Source organism: Gallus gallus, chromosome 1, assembly GCF_016699485.2.
Source record: "Gallus gallus isolate bGalGal1 chromosome 1, bGalGal1.mat.broiler.GRCg7b, whole genome shotgun sequence".
Classification (NCBI taxonomy): domain Eukaryota; kingdom Metazoa; phylum Chordata; class Aves; order Galliformes; family Phasianidae; genus Gallus; species Gallus gallus.
Window position 1 is genome coordinate 87,016,480 of NC_052532.1, and position 18,745 is coordinate 87,035,224.

An 18,745-nucleotide genomic window follows, 5' to 3' on the forward strand; every position below is an offset into this window, starting at 1 on the left:
GACAACCTCTTTTTTTCATTGCCTGTGCTGTACAGTAAGTACAGATATTCTGGGAAATAGCATCCTCAGAGGGTTATGTGAATTTATGTTGGAAGCTAGCTAGCTGGGACAAGAGAGTGAAACAGACACCTCCAGCTTCAGTGTTAAGAATGTTTGTGATGGGCTAAACTTCTGCGTGCTATGCCATGAAAGGGCTGGAAGACACAGCATCGTCTTTGTGCTTTCAAGCATGAAGAGTGAAGGGATCATTTGATAGAAGGCAGCTGAGAAGTAAGGCTGAGAGAGGAAGAGCAAGCAGCTGCTATGTGTTTGAAGTTCAAGGGATATGGTTGTTAGCAGTGGAGAACTTAAGGACACAACTTGTCAAGTGGATCTGCGGGGTAGATGAGGATAAAAGGCCCTTGAAAAGGTGGTGGCTGAAGGCGCCGGCCAGCTGGCTTATTTTGATGCAGGTCTCTGCCTTGTCCAGAGGAGTACGTGAGAGGGTAATCTCACTGCTCAACTTTGTGCACTTCAGTTGCCTAAATTTAAGAAGCTAGTCGGCTGCATGCAGATCTGTTGAAAGACCACAAAAAGACAGCAGGATGATTCAAAGCAAAGAGATAGGTCAGACGCTTTGAATCTCTGTGGAAAAAAAAAAAAAAATGGTTTGCTGTTTAGGCTAAGTGAAAGGGTCCTAGGTAAGCTTGATACCTAATTAAGGCCCTCAACCTTGTTAAGTTCTGATTCAGTTGTGTCGTGATGATTGGATGGCTGTTGTAAGGATTTGGTGAAATCCTGTAATAAAAAGGATGGAGAGAAGGTGGCTGTGAGTCAAGGTGTGACAGACAAAGAAATGAAGAGCGAGTGAAAGAAGCCCTGTTTGGTACTCCTAAATCCCTTTATGCAGTAAGGATTTCAGACCTGGCAATTTTACTGAATGGCAAATTAATACCATTTGTTGGAAAAGCAAACTGCTTGATAGAAAGGGAGGAAACAGAACTACAAGATATTAGAAATGAACTAACATATTTATCCACTGTGATTTTTACTATAAGTTAGCTGGTTTCTTTTTGCTCTGCTGGTGACTCATTCCTCTGGGGTGATTAGGTTGAATGAAACTTCGTTGCTGCTCTTGAATGAAATTAATTAGAGCCATTGACAGTAGTTGGAAGCAAGAGAGGTTTTGTTTTTTGCTTACCAGCCATTAAATATTATTGATTTTCTTCAGTCAGTCAACGTATGTGGTTTGGAAGCATTATTCATTTGTGTGTTTTCTTTTGCCCCCATCTAAAGTAACTTTTGGGAAAATACACTGAAACACTAGAACAACAAAGAGAGCAAAATGTATGTTTTACTTGAAGACACCTAAATAAGATGAAATATTGCTCTCATGTATAATGTTTCAAGGTAACTATAATTAACACTATGCACAGTGAAATGCTACGGTAGCAACACTTACAAAGCCTAAAGTCAGTTATCTTGAATCTTGAACATGAAACAACTCACTGGCTGTAGCAGAACACTCTGGCTATCCCAGAATCCTTAAACTTTCAAAGTCATCTCTTGATATGTTGATTGGGTGCGTAAAATATTGTGAAAAGACAACTTTTCATGGGGATGTGGCCTTCCTTGGTGTACTGCTAGGCATTGCTTTCATGGCTGAACTATGAAAAGGGCATGCTCTTTGCAGCGGGTGCAGTGCCCCAGCAGAAAGCAGCAGGCCACTCTTTGCAGGGAAGTTGAGGCTCTAAGGTAGAACCCAGTACTGTTTTAGTGCCTTCCACCAGTCTGTCCTGTATGAAAACAAAACAGATGCATGCACACACATACACACAAAAAAAAAAGCCAGTAACAACTAATACCTTTAAGTTCTGGAGCTATATGCTTAGGTACAATTTATTTAGCCCATTCTAAAAATGTACGAGGCCTTGTGTGTAGCCTGTCTGCCCCTGTCATTATCCAGTTATTACTTACTCACCTTTAATAACTCTTCAGAATACAGAGCAAATGGAAGATCCTTTCATGCCGTAATTTTACAACGCCCTCAAGGATGCTAGGCTCTTGAGATGTCAAATGAAGTAATTTATTTATGAGCTGGGAGGTTGTTAAGCTGCAAGCTACCATTTTTGGATAACTTTTAGATCAGATTGCAATACACTTACCTGTTTTATCATAGCAAACTCAGAGATATAAAGCAAAACAGATCACCAGTGACACTCAAACTCTCTTACTGATAACTGCAGTTGGTATAATAACAGATGCTTTTCCTACCCTACTGCATGGTTACTTCAAGAAAATTGGTGATAACAATGGCAGTTAGTCATTAGTTTACTATCCAATTAACTCATTCACTTCTAACAATTCCTTAACTATTTTTCCTCTGTGTACTTGTGTTCTTAATGGTCATCATGTCCTCAGATGTGCGTATTCTCAGTTTAGTTTCTGATTTCTAGAAATCCAAAAGATGATTTTCATGCATGAAATATGAATAAATTCATCCCATTTTGCTGTGCAGTTACTGTAAAGAAATAATAATAAAAAAAGACTGATTTTCAAAGTTTCTACACAGAAACTTTGCATTGTAGATACCACTCTTTGCTTCAGCAGGCTGCTGTGGTAACAGCATAACTGCTCGTAATATATTGCTGGTGCGCTAGTTCTCTGCTGAGGATTTACATGCTCTTTTTATCCTTGACTTAGAATGACAAGCTAAGCTTGACAGTGCTTGTAAATGAGATGGGCCAGACGCTATTGTCTGTCCCCGAGGCCAGGTAGCACTGGCATGACGTGGATGGTAGTCACAATTCTCATAAAATTCCTACACCACTACCCCATCAACTCAAGTACCTGGAACGATCTCTGACCTCAGCTAACCCTGACCCTCCCTGGAGCCATTTGGGAAAACACCAGCTTACGTGGCCAAAACTACTACGGAGTAGCCTAATAATTTAACATCTTAAATTGCCATAGCCTTAGATCGTCACAACTAGCTACTACGTACACATATAGTAGTAGTGTGTGCACGTATCCATTACACAGGTGCATGCATGTAGTGTAATATGAGGCCTTTAATCTTTGTTAACGTTGGTTTGACTTCAGATAATGAAGTTTATTTTCAAATAGCTTCTTGAATGTGAGAATTGAACTACTTAAGGGAGGAAATACACTTAAGTGTTGGAAATACAATGGCAAGAATTTTATTGACTGAAGTTCTCAGGCTTACGTTTACAAATCTTTCATTCATGCCAGGAGAAAATCAACTTGAATATGATATTGTTTCCCATGCAAAGCAGATCATTTTCCTTTACTATGAGCAATTTCCTTTACTATGTGTTATCTGGTTGCAGACTGAGTACGAAAACTAATTGTAGGGCCAGGCCTATGTTTGTCTATACACCTTGCTAATGAGTTCATTTGCTGTAAACTAGGCAGCCACTTCAAAACACATCTTTGCTGTGATATATGGTAGTAAAAAAAAAAGCACGTCAGCTTAATTTTAAAACAACCTAACCCTCGGGGAGCAATTTTACATGAGTTCTTCTGTTTCTTTTCTGTTATTAATTGCATCCATCTGCCAGAGCAGGTGCAAAAGCTTTAACTAAGTTCTGTCACTTTAGCACTACCTCTTGAATGTACCCCATCTGTGTTATAGCATAAAAATTATCAATTTCAAAATCCTCTTCTTTTTTTCCCCCTTTTTTCTTAACTCAATTCCTGCCAAGTACCATTATCTTAGTCCTTCCTTGGTCTGATAAAACAATAGCAGCAATATTTAACTTGAACATCCTATTTCATATCCTGTCCAAATACAACTGGGAGTTCTTGTTTGACTTGAGAATTAGGAGCTTTCATTTTTTTTTTTTCTATTCAAATATCTCTGCTTTCACAAGAATTTCTGAGATTTCTATATTGTGGTAAATTGTTGTAAAATATGTGCCTAGGGACTTTCCATTGCCATCCTTCTCTGGAGCCGCACTGTAACAGGAAACAAGCTTGTGTTTGTTGAACACAGTTTAGCGTAGAAAAGACTTCCTCTGTGCTTCTGCAAATCTAAATAACCTCAATTAGTGTGCGTGTGTGTGTGTGTGCGCGCGTGTGTGTGTGGTGGTGGGGGGGGGGGGAGGTGTTGGTCTATGTTACTAGCAGCTTTAATTGAAAAACTTGAATGAGGCAGTCAGTGGCACACAGACTTCTCTGCAGCAAGCAAAAATTTTTCAGTTTAGTAAGACAGCATCTTGAACAGAGAAAAAACACAGTGCAAGGAAGTAGTAACTAAAACATGATTTATTTGCTTACATATATTTTCCTGCCTCTGACATTCTGTCCATCTTTTGTAGAGAGAAGACAACTCTTTTTTTTTTTTTTTTTTTTTTTTTTTTGCTATGATCTCACTATGAATTTGTGGTCTATCTATGTTTCCTGTATGCTTCATGTTCTACGAATGTTTTCTTTGTGAGTAAAGATGGGAACCGTGTGTACTTGGTGTAGTAAACACGTTGCATTTTTTTGTCTTGCTTGGCTTCATTTAAAATAAGTTATCTTTTCCAACTGAAAAGTAGGCCATATGTTCTGCAAGGCAAGTCACAATTTTAATAGAACTGAGAGATTTTGCTTTTGCATTGGTCATTTGCAAAATCAAATTGAACGCATTTGATATTTGTAATTATTTTCTGAATGCTTCAGAGCATTCAGTTATTCTCAGGCTGAGTTTATAAGCTTCTTGCATCAGTTGCTCATTCTACATAATGCGGTTGATGATTGTACTTTTTTCTTCTTCGTTACAGGACTAATTTTGTTTTTTTTAAAACAATAACGAAAAACAGTGAATGAGACTGCTGGGGAAAAGAATAAGTGATTTCTGCCTTTCTGAAATGTTCATTTAAATGCATTATGCAGTCCTATTTTAAACAGTGTATACTACTCTGGAACATGTTTTTTTCATTATTTTGTTCATTCTGTACTAAGGGATAGTATTAATGCTTGTTTCTATTAAGTTTCAGATTAAGGTGTGTTGTTTCAAAGGAAGTATAAGGAGGTCAAAGTAATTCAAATTCCAATTCTTCATTAGTTTTAATGTTTCTATTTTTTTCTCTGAATTTCTGTTACTTTCTGCCATGTTCTCAGTGTCTCTAGTCTAAGCAGTCAGAAAGTGACTGACAGAACATCGTCACCCTTCTATCAAAGAGAACTAAGAGTGGCTTTAATTACTGAAGGTGCGATTTACTTTTCCCCAGTAAGGTGTTGACATATGTGTCCAAGTGTTCTTACTTTGTTCAGTTACTGGTCACTTGCAGCTGAACGTAAAACCAGCTCTACTAGCTTATAAACCTGCTGTGCAAATCCTTTCTTCCTCCCTTTCTGTTGTTTGTTTTGCTTTGTTGTTTTGGGGTTTATTATTGTTACTATCTAGGATTTTAAATAGCGTAGCACTGCAGTTGTTCTCAATCTCTTACTTCAATAGATCTAAAAATGAACAAAGACAGTTTCGCTATCTAGCTAAAAGTCATCCATGCCCTGCGGTAGATCCTCCTCATAGGCTTTATTCTGCTCTTGCAGAAATTACCAGAGTTGTGTCCCAGTGGTTGCCTTTTGGGAATACTCATTTTTTTTGCTTTTTCTTGAGGGAAGATAGATAGTCTACACGCTACAGATTTGTGTAAGAAATAGTCGTTAATATTGTTATTCAGTAGCAGCTTTGAATGTTCATTGTTTTGCTTAACTCAGTATCAGCAACAGAGTTTTTGATATTTGTCTTTTTCAACTCTACAAAGAGAAGCTAGAGCCATTAGGAGAGCTTTCTCTTTCACCTGTTATTTTGATACATTTTTTCTTTTCCATATAAGCAGTTGCTTTCACTGGCTTGAGTCTGTTTTTCCTGAAATGGTTTTGGAGCAAACATTCCACTTTCATTGCAGAGGAATTTGGGATATCTATTTTCCCCTGTGCAGCATACTTAAATTTTGTCAAGTTGATGGAGAAGAAAATATCTTGATTAATTCCTCATTTTTTGTGCACTACATAAATTCAGTTTGGATTCTATCTGTACCCTCTATGATTATTCTTTCTAACCCATGACTACAACTTTGAAAAATGGCAATTAATTTCACTGCTGAAGTGTGAGACAGCGCTAGAGGTACTGGGTCAGTGTGCACAGGAACTCAACAAGACTTTCCCTGTGCTATTTGTGCTTATAGGATGTATGCAGCTGGCTAGCTTCGCTGTGTGATGCAGGTGAAGAGATGTACTTTCACAGATGGAAGTCCGTGTGCTGGAAGGATTGTAGGTAGCGTGGCTCAGGACTTCAGACAAAGAACTTTTAAAAGCTTCTTCTGAAGGAGTTAATCAATTCTTTAAAATAGAAAAATGAATAGTCTTAGAGAGCTTTCTCCATTTACTGGCACAAAGAAGCTAAGAACAGTAATCTTGTACAATACCGTTTCCAAAAATATGTGGGAATTCTTGCTTTCTTCTTGTGCTCAGCTAAGGCAATACAGTGGCAGGAACAGCTCATTTTGTGTACCACGAATAAAATAATGTTCTGCTACTTTTAAATTCAGTTGTAGCTTAACTCTCAGTGCTGTTCTACCCATTTTCATAACCTTGCATAGCCTCATGATATAATAAAGTCCCCGCAGCTACTTTGGTTTAGTTCAACTGAGTGTTCCTGTATGTCCACCATTTCTCTTGCCCATATAGAAAATCTGTTTTATCGTAGCAGCACTGGTAAGTTGTTGTCACTGTTATTGGAGACAGAAACAATTACACTTTTAGAAAGTAGAGCATGGCAGATACTGCAGAGTGCATGACAGCATACATGCCATGGCAAGTTTTTAAAAATATGAAATACTTTGTAAAGGGAAAAAAAATACAACAATATGCATTCTTTCCCCCCCCCCCCCCCCCCCCCCCCCCCCTTTAGTCAAAGCTGAGAATATTCTCTCCTGAACTTGCTTCCCTTGACTCATTGGCTTTCTATATTTTTCCTTCCACTTGAATACACTTGACTAAATTATGCCAGTTGGATTTTAAATCTATCGAGCGTGGTTACTGAGCAGTGAAGCCTAAGAAAAGTGCAGTTGATTGGGCCAAAAAGCAGCAATGTAGCACGTAAGCTAGTCAGAAATCTCCTCAATATAAATGAGGAAAATGTTCAGAATTTATGATGGGTGAATGTTATAAAAACTAAGCTTCTGGAAGGGTACTTGGAATAAGACAATTAGGACAGTGAGTGAAACCTTTTAAAAATCTTCAAGAAAAGCACTGGTTATGTAAACGCCCTCATGGAAAATGTGTTTAATTCCAGGTTCCCCTGTGCTACTGTATAGAGGCAGAACTAACACAAGCCCCTAGTATCTGTGCGTGCTGTTGTATCAGTGACCTCCAAAGAAGGAAAAAAAAGAATTAAAGTGGCAAAGGAATCATACAGAGGAGTCTGAGGAGGGTACTGAAAGCAGTAAGTTTAACTTGCAGTCTCTGTAAAAATATAGGCTTGTGGCTCTAGCTAAGTGGCTTGGTTTCACTGGCATTATCGTACAAACATCACCTTTGGAATTTATTCAGACAAAATGCTCTCATGTTTTCACAGTTTTGGATGAGTTGAGGGGCCCATTCCTCAGCCAGACTAAGCGGGTAGTCTCCAAACGAATGGAATGGTGTTTATATTGAGTACTGCTTCTTAAACTGGAACAGAAAGGCAGTTTCTTGTTGCTCAGCATTGTGCTGATACCAGTGATGATATGAAAATCATCATATCATCACAGTGATGATATGAAAATAAAATGTTATGCTTGAATCAAAGGCATTTCATTACCAGGTTTTCTGGGCTTTCCGAACTCTTCCTGCTTAGTACTGCAGCTAAAACTGTATTAACTGAGGTGATACATTACTAAGATATTTATTTGTATAAGAAAGAAACCTGAAATCTTCTTTGCCATTTATGTGACTAGCACTTGATTTGTGCCCAATTACTCACACAGCTCATCTGTCTGTCAGCCTATAGCTCAGCTTCTTCTGCAAGGTATTTTACACTGCTGTTCACTCAGTCACAGTTTACTCTGGAAGAATTTTTTTTTGTTTTGTTTTGTTTTTTTGCTGAAATAGTGAAACTTGAATGAATTCTAAAGGCAGTTCCTGGGAAGTGAATTGTGAGCTTAAAAGATTTGATATTCTTGGTGGATATTTCACTGTGACTTTTTTGTCCACTGAGTAGAGCAGAAAAACTGCCGTGAGACTTCTTTCTTTTAAATAGGCTTTCCGGACAGAATTTCAAAGAGTAAAATGCTTTTTATTAAACAACTTATAAACAAGGAGTAGGTTAAAAATTAGTCAGAACTTTGGTTATAATTTAGAGTGTAATAATTTTTCATGAGTTGCAGCTTTCATGAAGCAGCGTGCCCACAAGGGCGGTTGTTATGTGAAGCCATGTTTGGACCTTCCTTGAACGATTCTATTGTATTTTAGTAGAATTTTTATGACATTCTGGAAACAATGTTGTCAGATTATTCCCAACAAAGAGTAGTAAAATGCAGGATTTTTCTGTGAGGTGAATCCAGGTTCATAGTAGTAGAATTATGTTTGGATAGATTTGATTTTTGCTCAGCTGATGGTATTTTCAGAATGACAAGCTTGTAGAATCAGCAGGAAAAGCATTAGCACTAATTACAGCTGAAGTTTAACTGTACTGCACAAAGCATTTAAGTGCTATGTAACATAGATATTCAATTTTAGATGTTCTCAAAGCTTTTTTTTTTTTTTTTTAATAATAGATTTCTTCCAATGTAAGGGTAGTATGGTATTTTTAAAATAGGCTGAGCCTTTTTCAAGGGAGATGTACAGTGAGAGTAAATTGACGTCACTGGAACTGTCACAATTGGTTTAAAGCAAAAAGTAAAATGTGGCTGTCTAGATAGTAAAACTTTATTATTGAGAAGACTGATTTGGTGTGTTTATGTCTTTAGTTGTGCTTAATCATTTTCTCCAGTTAATGCTGTATTAAGTTTGTCATTTTATAAGTATCTGTATATGCTTAAGCCTTATCTGGGTCCCAGAGCTCTACTGAAATAAGGCTGAATTTTCACTGCAGCTTTTGAGGCATATTCAGCAGCAAAAAAAAAAAAAAAAAGATAAAATATGTCTCTGTGAAGTGTACAAGACTTCCACAGGAATTTTTCATTGTTTGAGATGGAAGTTTTTGTGTGTGTGTGCATATATAACATCTTTCCATTAAATATACATCTATGTATGTATGTAATACTGAAAGACTAAATATAAAAAGAATGTTTCCCAGGCCCCTTTCCTATGGCTTCCGTATTTCTTATCTGGTTTTGTCTGGTTCACCATCTGTCACTAAGACATTTGCATAACTATTAAAAAAATAATAGCTTTATGAAACATTCTTTTCTATGCAAGTGTGCATATGGAAGACGTATTTTAAGATGATAAAAATGAAGACTTGGATCAGTAATTATATAAGTGTAGATCCTCTTTGCTCAAGTAAATTACTACAAGGTCTGCAGGGCTAGGAAGACAAACTTTGGCGTCTTCTAAAGTTTTATTCATACAGGCAGAACTTTATCTTGAGAAAAGTTCACATTTCTCTTACGTGATCTCTTCTGAGATCATGGCTGCTTGCTTGTGATTCTTAAAGGACCGCTCAAGTGGACAGAAGGAGTTGTCTAATAATAAAACTGGCTCTATTTCTTTGTTTTTATTTTTTCATTGTTGCCGTGGTTTGGTATTTTTCATCCTTTTGAATTGCATCTGAACCATACAGCCAAATTGGTCGGTTTCATCTTCTCCACATACAGCTGGTGTGGTGGAAATAGATAATCTTTTCAAATTGCCACGACAGTCATTGTTATCACAAAAGGATAAACGAAGGTGGAAAATTAAAGAAATACATTGGGAATGAATCTGGGCCAAAGACATCTAAAAGTGTGATAACTTAAACTGCAAAAAAACAGAACAACCATGCAAACAAAGAAACAACCACAAAAAAAAAAAAAAATCCTGAAGACACAAAGAAACAAACCAAACCAAATGAACAAAAAAAAACAAGAACAGAAAAGCCTTGTATTCTAAAAACTCATACTGGCACTCCTCTACCTTCTGTCCTTGCGCTCCATCATACTAGTATGTAGTCAGCTGTGAGAAATAGACTTACATTAACAGCAAATAATTGAAGTCCTTTTGAAATGTTAAGAGATGAGTAAACCTGATTTACAAATATACAAATCATGTAGAAATGGAAACCTTCAGTCCACAGTCTTAGAATTTATTTTTAAAGTCAGGTGATGTACTTATTTCCTGATGTTGCTGTATTCCTTCCTATATTTGCCCAGTCTTCTCCATAATGGTTTTATCAATTACAGGACCATGGCCAATTTTAAACGCAGATCAGGAAATGCATTGTTCAGTCAAAGGAGCACCTAAATATACCACATGCTTTTAAGCTATGGAGGTATCTAGGATATTGATTATAGATGATGGAATTGAGTGCACCCTCTGCAGGTTTGCAGATGACTGCACCGCTCAGCTTGGTGTCAGTACATTGGAGGGAAGGGAAGCCATCCAGAGGGACCTGGACAGGCTAGAGAGGTGGGCGTATGAGAACCTGATGAGGTTCAGTAAGGCCAAGTGCAAGGTGTTGCACTTGGTTTTTCGGCAATCCCAGGTGTTTGTACAGACTGGGCAAAGAACTCCTTGAGAGCAGTCCTGTGGAGAAGGACTTGGGGGTCCTGGTAGATGAGAAGCTGGACATGAGCCAGCAGTGTGCGCTTGCAGCCTGGAAGGCCAACTGTGTTCTGAGCTGCATTAAAAGAGAAGTGGCCAGCAGGGAGAGGGAGGTGATTGTGCCCCTCTACACAGCTCTTGTGAGGCCCCATCTGGAGTACTGCGTCCAGACCTGGGGCCTCCAGTACAGGAAGGACGTGGAGCTCTTGGAGAGGGTACAGAGGAGGATCACTAAGATGATCAGAGGGCTGGAGCACCTCTCCTATGAGGACAGGTTGAGGGAACTGGGCTTGTTTAGCTTGGAGAAGAAAAGACTCCGGGGAGACCTCACTGTGGCCTTCCAGTACTTGAAGGAAGCATATAAACAGGAGGGGGTACAACTGTTTACAAGGGTGGATAGTGATAGGAAAAGGGGGAATGTTTTTAAACTGAGACAGGGGAGGTTCAGGTTAGATATTAGGAGGAGGTTTTTCACACAGAGGGTGGTGCTGCACTGGAACAGGTTGCCCAAGGAGGTTGTGGATGCCCCATCCCTGGAGGCATTCAGGGCCAGGCTGGATGTGGCTCTGGGCAGCCTTCTATGATTCTATGATATGATATTTGTCAAATTCTCAACAGAATTGCTTGTTGTTTGTTTGTCTGGCACATTATTTTGATAAAAACTGTTTTATGTGATTATAGAAGGGGCAAGGGGAAAATAACTGGATATGAAAGGAATTTGTGTGTGTTTGTTTTTTAGTACTAATTGTTCGTACAGCTTATTTTGAGGAAAAATCTGTTAGATTTACTAATAATTAAACTATTTAACAGGGATCTTCAATAAAATTCTAAGTCCACTTCAGATTGAATCACCTCTTAATGAAAAAGATGTAGGAAAAAGGTCTGTTCTTTGTTTCTGTCACTGTTTATTCTCTTACCTTCTATGCCTTTTTTTCTTTTCAGCTCCCCAGAGGCCTTTGCTGACTGCGACAGTGACATTGTGTGTATTACAAGCAAATATAGTAGTTTGGCTGTAATCTTAGCTCCTACTGCCCACACAGATTCATGAACTGTCTTGTCTTAACCTTGCATGTTGGCAACTGGGAAGCTTGAAAGAATAAATGACATAAAAAGGTAAGTTATATACCACAATGAGTTTCTATTATTCCTTGTTTTTCCAAGGTAACCAAAAGAAATGTCACCTCAGAGAACTGAAGGGGTCACTGCCAGGTCCCTCTTGATGTTTTCTTGATAAATGTTTTGGATGAGATTTTACCTCTCTTTCTGTCTTCTTTCTGCCTGGCCTTCTAACATCCCATCCCAAGCACAGGCAGAAGTACTAAGCAGCTATTCCTTCCACTCAGCTAGGTTATAAATTTATACGGCTGCTGAATAGGTGACACTGCTGGTGTCATGAAGGGGAAGCAAGAGACTTGACTATGACTAAGAGCATGTCTGTGGGTGGTATTGGCTCTGATTATTTCCGATCGGCTTGTTATTGGACAAATGACTCTTTGAGACACCCTGGAGGAAATTCTAATCTGTAAAAGATATTTACTGTAATGTTATGGGAGCCTTCTGAGAGCCCAGCACTTGCCGCTTTCCTTCTGTCCGTACTCAGAGTTTCCAAAATACATGGCTCTATTAAATGAGCATGGATTTATATTCATTATTTCCTAGTGCCAATCCAAATGCTTCAACTTCAGAGGCACTGAAAAGCCTCTTCAGTCTTTGTGGAAAGAAAGTTGTGCACAACCGAGTGTGCGGAGCTGAGGTATTGCATCATGCGGAAATACCTCCAACTACAGCTGCACTGGAATGGACGATGAAGTATGGGCTCTGAATTGTAAGAGATGGCTCCTTGTTACTGTGTGTCTGAACGTACCACCTTCTTTCCTGGGCTATGAGTCTGCTTGTTTGGTATTTAGGCATAGGAAAGAAATGCTATAAAGATGAAGGCAAAATGTCTGCTAGAGTTGGGAAAGTGAAGCAAGAAACAAAGTGATTTTGTTGAAGGCAAGGCCTCTTGAAATTGATATAATGTAACTACAATAATATAATGTAACAGGAACATTTGTGGTTATTGATAGCAATGGATAGTACAGTAGTGCTGTTTCTAAACTATTTTCTAACAGGTCTGTCTCCATTTCCTGTCTGCATGGCTTTGAAAGAACTGGTGAATATTTTGCCTGAGTTAGGGTGCGTGTCTTATTTATTCCTGCTTGCTGTCCCTCTACGGTTTGGTTGTAATCCTGTGATCTACTGAAGAACAGCAACAAAAAAGGACTGTCACAACTGCTTGCATCTTCACAATCTTCTGGATTGTGTTACTCTCCAAGACCAACACATTCTTGTCCATTGAGAAATGCCCCAGGGATCTTTTCCTCTATCTATCTTTGCAATCCTCCACCGGAAGGAATTTTCTAGAATAAGGCTTCTTAGCTCATTTCAAAATTCATTTGCTTATTATATGAGTGATGGGCCTGTAAAAAAAACAGAACTGATAAGGAAAGTTTAGAAAGCTTAGATACTATGGTGTTGCTGATCTGCCACATTTCTGTTCACACAGGTTTGGAAAACTTTCATACTTTCTTTTCCCTTAGCTGTAACAAATTTAACTTTCAGAGATTTTTCTGCCTTCCCTCCAAGCTGGCAAGATGCTTCCCAAATTACTTTCCTTAGCACTGCTACTCTTTTACAAAGGCAGGTTATGTGGGTAGTTAACTTGTGTGTGAAGGGAAGCAGTAACTGAATGTGTGCTGAAGCGAGATGCCCTTGGACAGCATAAGTGGGAGATGTTATCCTCGATGGAAGTCAGCACCAAATGCAGAGAGACAGTGGGATATGAGGGAAATGCTCAGTTTTGTTGTTCGGCAGCATTGTCTCTGGCAGCTAATGCAGAAACAGAACAGATAATGATCCTGAGTGAGCTGCTTTATCTAATCTATGTATACCAAACTGAACGGTTATCTTTGCTTTAATTTGTCTCTTTTTTATTTGTAATGACACCTATGGATAAGGATTAAATGCATTACCAAATTAGAGGAATTCTGCAGCGCTCATTCCAGTGCTGTAAATAAAGATCATTACATCATGAAATCTCAAATTCAGTAAAAGCTGAATGCAGGACTTAGCCAACATATATATTTTTCAGTTGTTTTGCTCTTTTTATTTGCTGCTCCTTCATTTAGTGTGTATTGGATGCTATCATTTTAACTTTTAATCCACATGGAGTATACTAGAGTTTAAGCTGCTCCTCAACATGCTTAAAACAGAGCAAGAAAAAAGAAAGGAGAATGAGTATGAGCTGCAGAGCAGACATGAAGGCAATACAGTTGACTTCTGGAATTGCAGCTGGAATGTTGTGGAATTTGATACAGATGGAAAATAGAAGTTTAAAAGTGTAAAATTTCCAGTGTGGGTGCCATTTCAAGTAGGCTGTGTGGGTGGAGAATGGTGCTAAATGCCAAGCAGACAAGTAGAACTGAGAGTCTCTTTCCAACTAGTAACAGACAGCTAGCAGTGGAAAAAAAATAATAATAATAGTAGTTTAAATGTCCCAATGCAGCTGTTTTGTAATAAATCACTAATAGTTCTGGGTAAAGCTCAGCTCATCAGCATTTGTTGCTTTTTTGTCCTTAGTACTTTTCCACAGTAGTTGCAGTATGATTCTCATGATATCTTTATTTAATGTACTTTATGTTCGTGTCACTTTGAATTTACTTATTTATTTTTAATCAATATGTGTGACATGTAACAGGTCAAAAGGGATTTTGAATACTCTGGGTAACTATCATTCTTAAGTTAGGAAATGGCTTTACTTCTGTATTCTCCATTCTCCGTAGTATAAGTTCACAAGAAGAATGTTACCGGACATCTCTTCTGCTTCTTTGTTCTCATCAGCTTTGGCAGCAGTTCCAGGAGTGGATCTTTCCTCTTCATTTGCTCCAGATGTCTTTTGCGTGTGTGTAATAATGTACTTAAGACTTCCATGCCTTTTTTCTTCCTTCAACTACGTCTTACTCCTGTATCATGAAGAGTAGTGGTGGAGTATGTTCCTTCAGGTTCAAACAAGTGTACTTCTGCAGATTATTTTCTGCCTTTCCCAGCCAATCACAGTACCACAGAGTATGTAAACTGATAGGTAGCTATTCCAGGAAACAGCATCATGGTCTAGCACACCATTGCTTTTCACTAATTCACCTGGATCTGCATCAGTACTGAACTGAACTTGTAACTTTACCACTACAAATGCAGTGTAGAATGAATGTTACCTTATCTGAAATCCAGAGATTTACCTGGAATAGAATTATTCCCAGAGGGAATAGTACTCACTTGTTAGAGCAATACTGTGTATCATTTGCATACGTCAGCTAGACTTTGAGAGTAGAATTTTTACTTTTTTGAAAGCTGATATTTCTGTGTTTGTTTATGCTGTTGGCCTGGTGCAAGCAATGGCTTTTCCATTCTCACTTACAGCTTCAATGTGGTTTTTTTTTGTGGTTTTTTTTTTTTTTTTTTTTTTTTTTTTTTTTGCAAATATTCTTGTAGGGACGAGGAGGGAACTTTAAGGAACTTATAAGGAACTTTAAGGTTCAAAGTTATTCATTCTTCCACACTTCAGGCTTTTACTTGCGAGAGAAGCATATAGATCGGTTTTCATTTAAATTGTGAGCAGGGGAGGTTTTCATGGAAGGAGCAGTAAGAAGGATACTTGAAATTGGAAGTAAATTCATTCTTTAGATGGCTCACTTTATAACAGTTTTCTTTTCCCAGATGAAGAGGCTGCAGTAACTACAGTTTCCTACCTTGAGAGTGCATGACAATAATTAGGTTATCTGGTATATTAGCATACAGAGGAAAAGGGCAAGGTCAAAATTATTCTGCTTTATAGTTGCCAAGTGCTGAGGGTGTACTTGGCTACTTGGAAATCAAAGGTGCATTTCAAATGACCTGATATTCAGTATGGACTTGTGCCCCTTTGATGGTAGAAATCCTTTGCAATGAATGGCCCCAAACCTTTCCTCCTTTATCTGATTCTTCAGAAGAAGCTGTAAAAGCTTTTGAATATTTAAACGTATATAAGTTTTGGATCAAATTTGAATGAAGTGGAGGTCATTAGTGACAAGAAAGTGCTCCTTAATTTGTCAGAAGATTCTGACTATCAAAATGCAGAACATTTCTGTTGTAATGGGAGCTATTTGAGGGAAAGGGAGGTAGGGAGAATAGAAGAGTTGTAATCACTTGGCTTTTATTGTTCTGGGATGACCTTAGTGCTAATCTTTAGCTTCTGTCGGGAAAGTATAATTCTAGCAATTCTGGCCTCTACGAAAGACTTCAAGAATCCCTCTCAGTAGTATTTAAAAATCCACTTTCGTCCAAAACCAGAAAATAAGACTATTTAAGTAGCACATTCCAAAACTGGAGATGACTCAGTTCAAAAAGCTTCCCAAATTTATAGGCGGTTCCCTTCAGAGAGAACTGACACTGTAATGCATGTGCTAATTATCTCTGTGAAAGCAACACACGTGCCCTTGTGATTAAAATTTAGAATTTAAAAGCAACACTGGAAGTAAGGCAGTAATTAGGAAGTCATTTGAAACTATAACCATGAGTGGTTATTCATAAATAATTTTAACATCAGACTTTTCTCCCACTAAATTTTAAATAGTATGTAGTGGTTGGAAGAGGGAAGATGTTCTTTCATAATATGCATCTGAAAAGGATTTGGAATGCAGTCCTGGTGCTTCCAACTCTTCTTGCTGTCGCTGAAGCAGAGACATTGTAAGCCGATGGCTTCTCACTGCTGGCTGTTTTGAAATCATAGCCCAAGAAAGGGGAAGTGCATAATTTTATCACCTCTCCCAGCTGTCGTCACAAGAAACACTGACTCAGACACACCTGTGAGTCAAAAATCTTCCCATTTCCTTCCTGCTGCCTGGTTGTAACAATTTACCTTATTCCAACTGCAGCCTTTTCTGCTGCTCTCAGCCTCTGCGTTGTCTCGCTTAATCTGAACAGGCAGGGGAAGTGAAATTAAGCTGTCTCTTACTGTCTTCTTCCAAATCATCTATTCTTAAGAGAGGGCAAACAGGCAGAAAAGCACTGTGTTAAATGTGTGCTTGAGTAAAAAAAATGGGTAGAGAATAAAGACTTGTAAGGGGACATTTATTTTTCTCTGAACTGATAAGTAATCTAAACATTAGGTACATCAACAGGAACTGGATTGAAGAAATTCTAAGGTCATGATGCTTCTCACACTCAGTGGAGACTTACACAAGCTGCTCCTCTGAAGGATAGCCCTGTGGTTTATTTAAATTACTTTCCTTCCCCATTTTTTCACAGGCAGTGGTTCTGTCATCTGCAGACGTGTTGTCACTTATCATTTCTACTTTCGAGAATATAATTTGCTATTGATTTTTTGACCTATTAAAAGTGCATGCTGTTTTAGCTTAATGTTTCAGACACAATCTATTGATTTTGATGCTTCAGTTTTTGGTTCCTCCGAGGTGACAAAAGTGCTGAATACCTGTTCTGCTGAGATGTTTCAAGGTGGGTGCCTGAAATAAGAAAGCATTTAAGAAGAAAAACTTTTCTTTGCATTGATAATTGTAGCGGTAGAATACCTACATAGGCATGCAGGAAATAATCTCTAACAAGCAAAAGAATCCCACAGTACATTTAGACATTGGTAAGAAATGAAATGAGTTAGCAACAGGAGAAACAAATGGTCTGTGGTTAATTTGATCACTTCCTTTGCTACAAAAACAACAATCATCGAGTTTTAGAAGGCTTATTCGAATGTGACGGGGACAGCCCCTAAGCAACAGTAGCAGGAACATCCACTGCTAATCATTCTCTTTGCCCTTTTTCATTCCAGTCCTGCCATTGTTCTACTCTTAAAAAAGGAAATGTGACAAACGTTGTTTTCTTTGAACAATGACTGTTGGGTTAAATGTTCAAAAATACATCTGCTAAAACTTTTTAGAGATTTAAGCTTTCCTTAAAAGACAAAATATAATAAAATTCAGCAGATGTAAGACTACTAACAGACCTCCTGCAGAAGCTGTCCCTGCTTTGTTCTTACTAGGCACGGCCTGCTTTAAGCTAGGGAATGCTGGAACAAGAAGAATGGGTGCTGAAACATGAAGCGTCTTCTGTATTACGAGGACAGACAGGCAGAATTAGAGGGTCATTTGCAGGTTTTCATTTCCTTAAAATTTAGCATGGCTCTAATTCTGAACTATATATAGAAATATAAATTTGAGATGGACCTGGAGCTGAGAAAGGCCTATGTTATGGACCGGATTGGAATGAGATCGAGAACAAGAAGCTTAAAAAAATGTCATGAATGTTACCATCCAACCCAAAATCTAGTAATGACAGTCTAGAAGGTTGTTCCTGGGAGATCTGAAACAACTCTGATCTTGTTTCAATATCAGGACTAAATTTAGCTGTTGTTCAAACTACAGATTGGGAGTACATCCATGGCTGATTTTTCATTTTAAACAGCTCATACGTTATTTGATAAGCAAAGTCATTGTTTCCCCCCTCAACTAAAATCCCAGTGCTTTTATACCATGTAGCCATTTCATTCCACTTTAACTTGTTGCATACAAAATTTCCTTGTTTAAAATTGTGGGTTTTCCCTTTAAAAGCAGTAAGAGTATCTCTCTACAATCATTTAGCGTGCAGTTGTTTTTCTTCTTGAAGCACTTAACTCTCAGAGAGTGGTTGAAAAGTTGGCATTGCTCAGCAAACAGTCCTTTGGGTGTTCTGCTAGACTATGAGACTAAAATGAAGGCAGTCTGCCTGGATTTACTGTTCATTCAAGCCTTCTCCTCTTCAAAAGCTCATCTTCATGAGCAGCTGCTGGCTTCCCTGTTTACTTGGAGTCATAACCAGCATACATGAAATGTAGGAGTAGGTGAGTGCAGCCAATGACCCTTGCTGAAGGAGCTCAAGAAAAATAGGCCAAAGCTACCAAGTTGTTATTGTAAAAAGACCAAAAGAACAACCTGTTAGGACTCACAAAGCAAAGATCATTTCTGCA

The 18,745-nt window shown here is 38.3% G+C and overlaps 1 long non-coding RNA gene across 3 annotated transcripts in view; it reads left to right on the forward strand.

The window, feature by feature from the left end:
• The window catches only part of LOC112530378, a 327,141-nt gene that overhangs the window by 1,583 nt on the left and 306,813 nt on the right, over nucleotides 1-18,745 (forward strand). For 2 of the 3 annotated variants that reach the window (XR_003071999.3, XR_005862045.2), the window contains exons 3-4: nucleotides 7,286-7,435; nucleotides 11,656-11,826. This is a non-coding gene — a long non-coding RNA (uncharacterized LOC112530378). The remainder of the gene's footprint in view (nucleotides 1-7,285; nucleotides 7,436-11,655; nucleotides 11,827-18,745) is intronic. The other variant, XR_006930999.1, reaches the window with a different exon arrangement.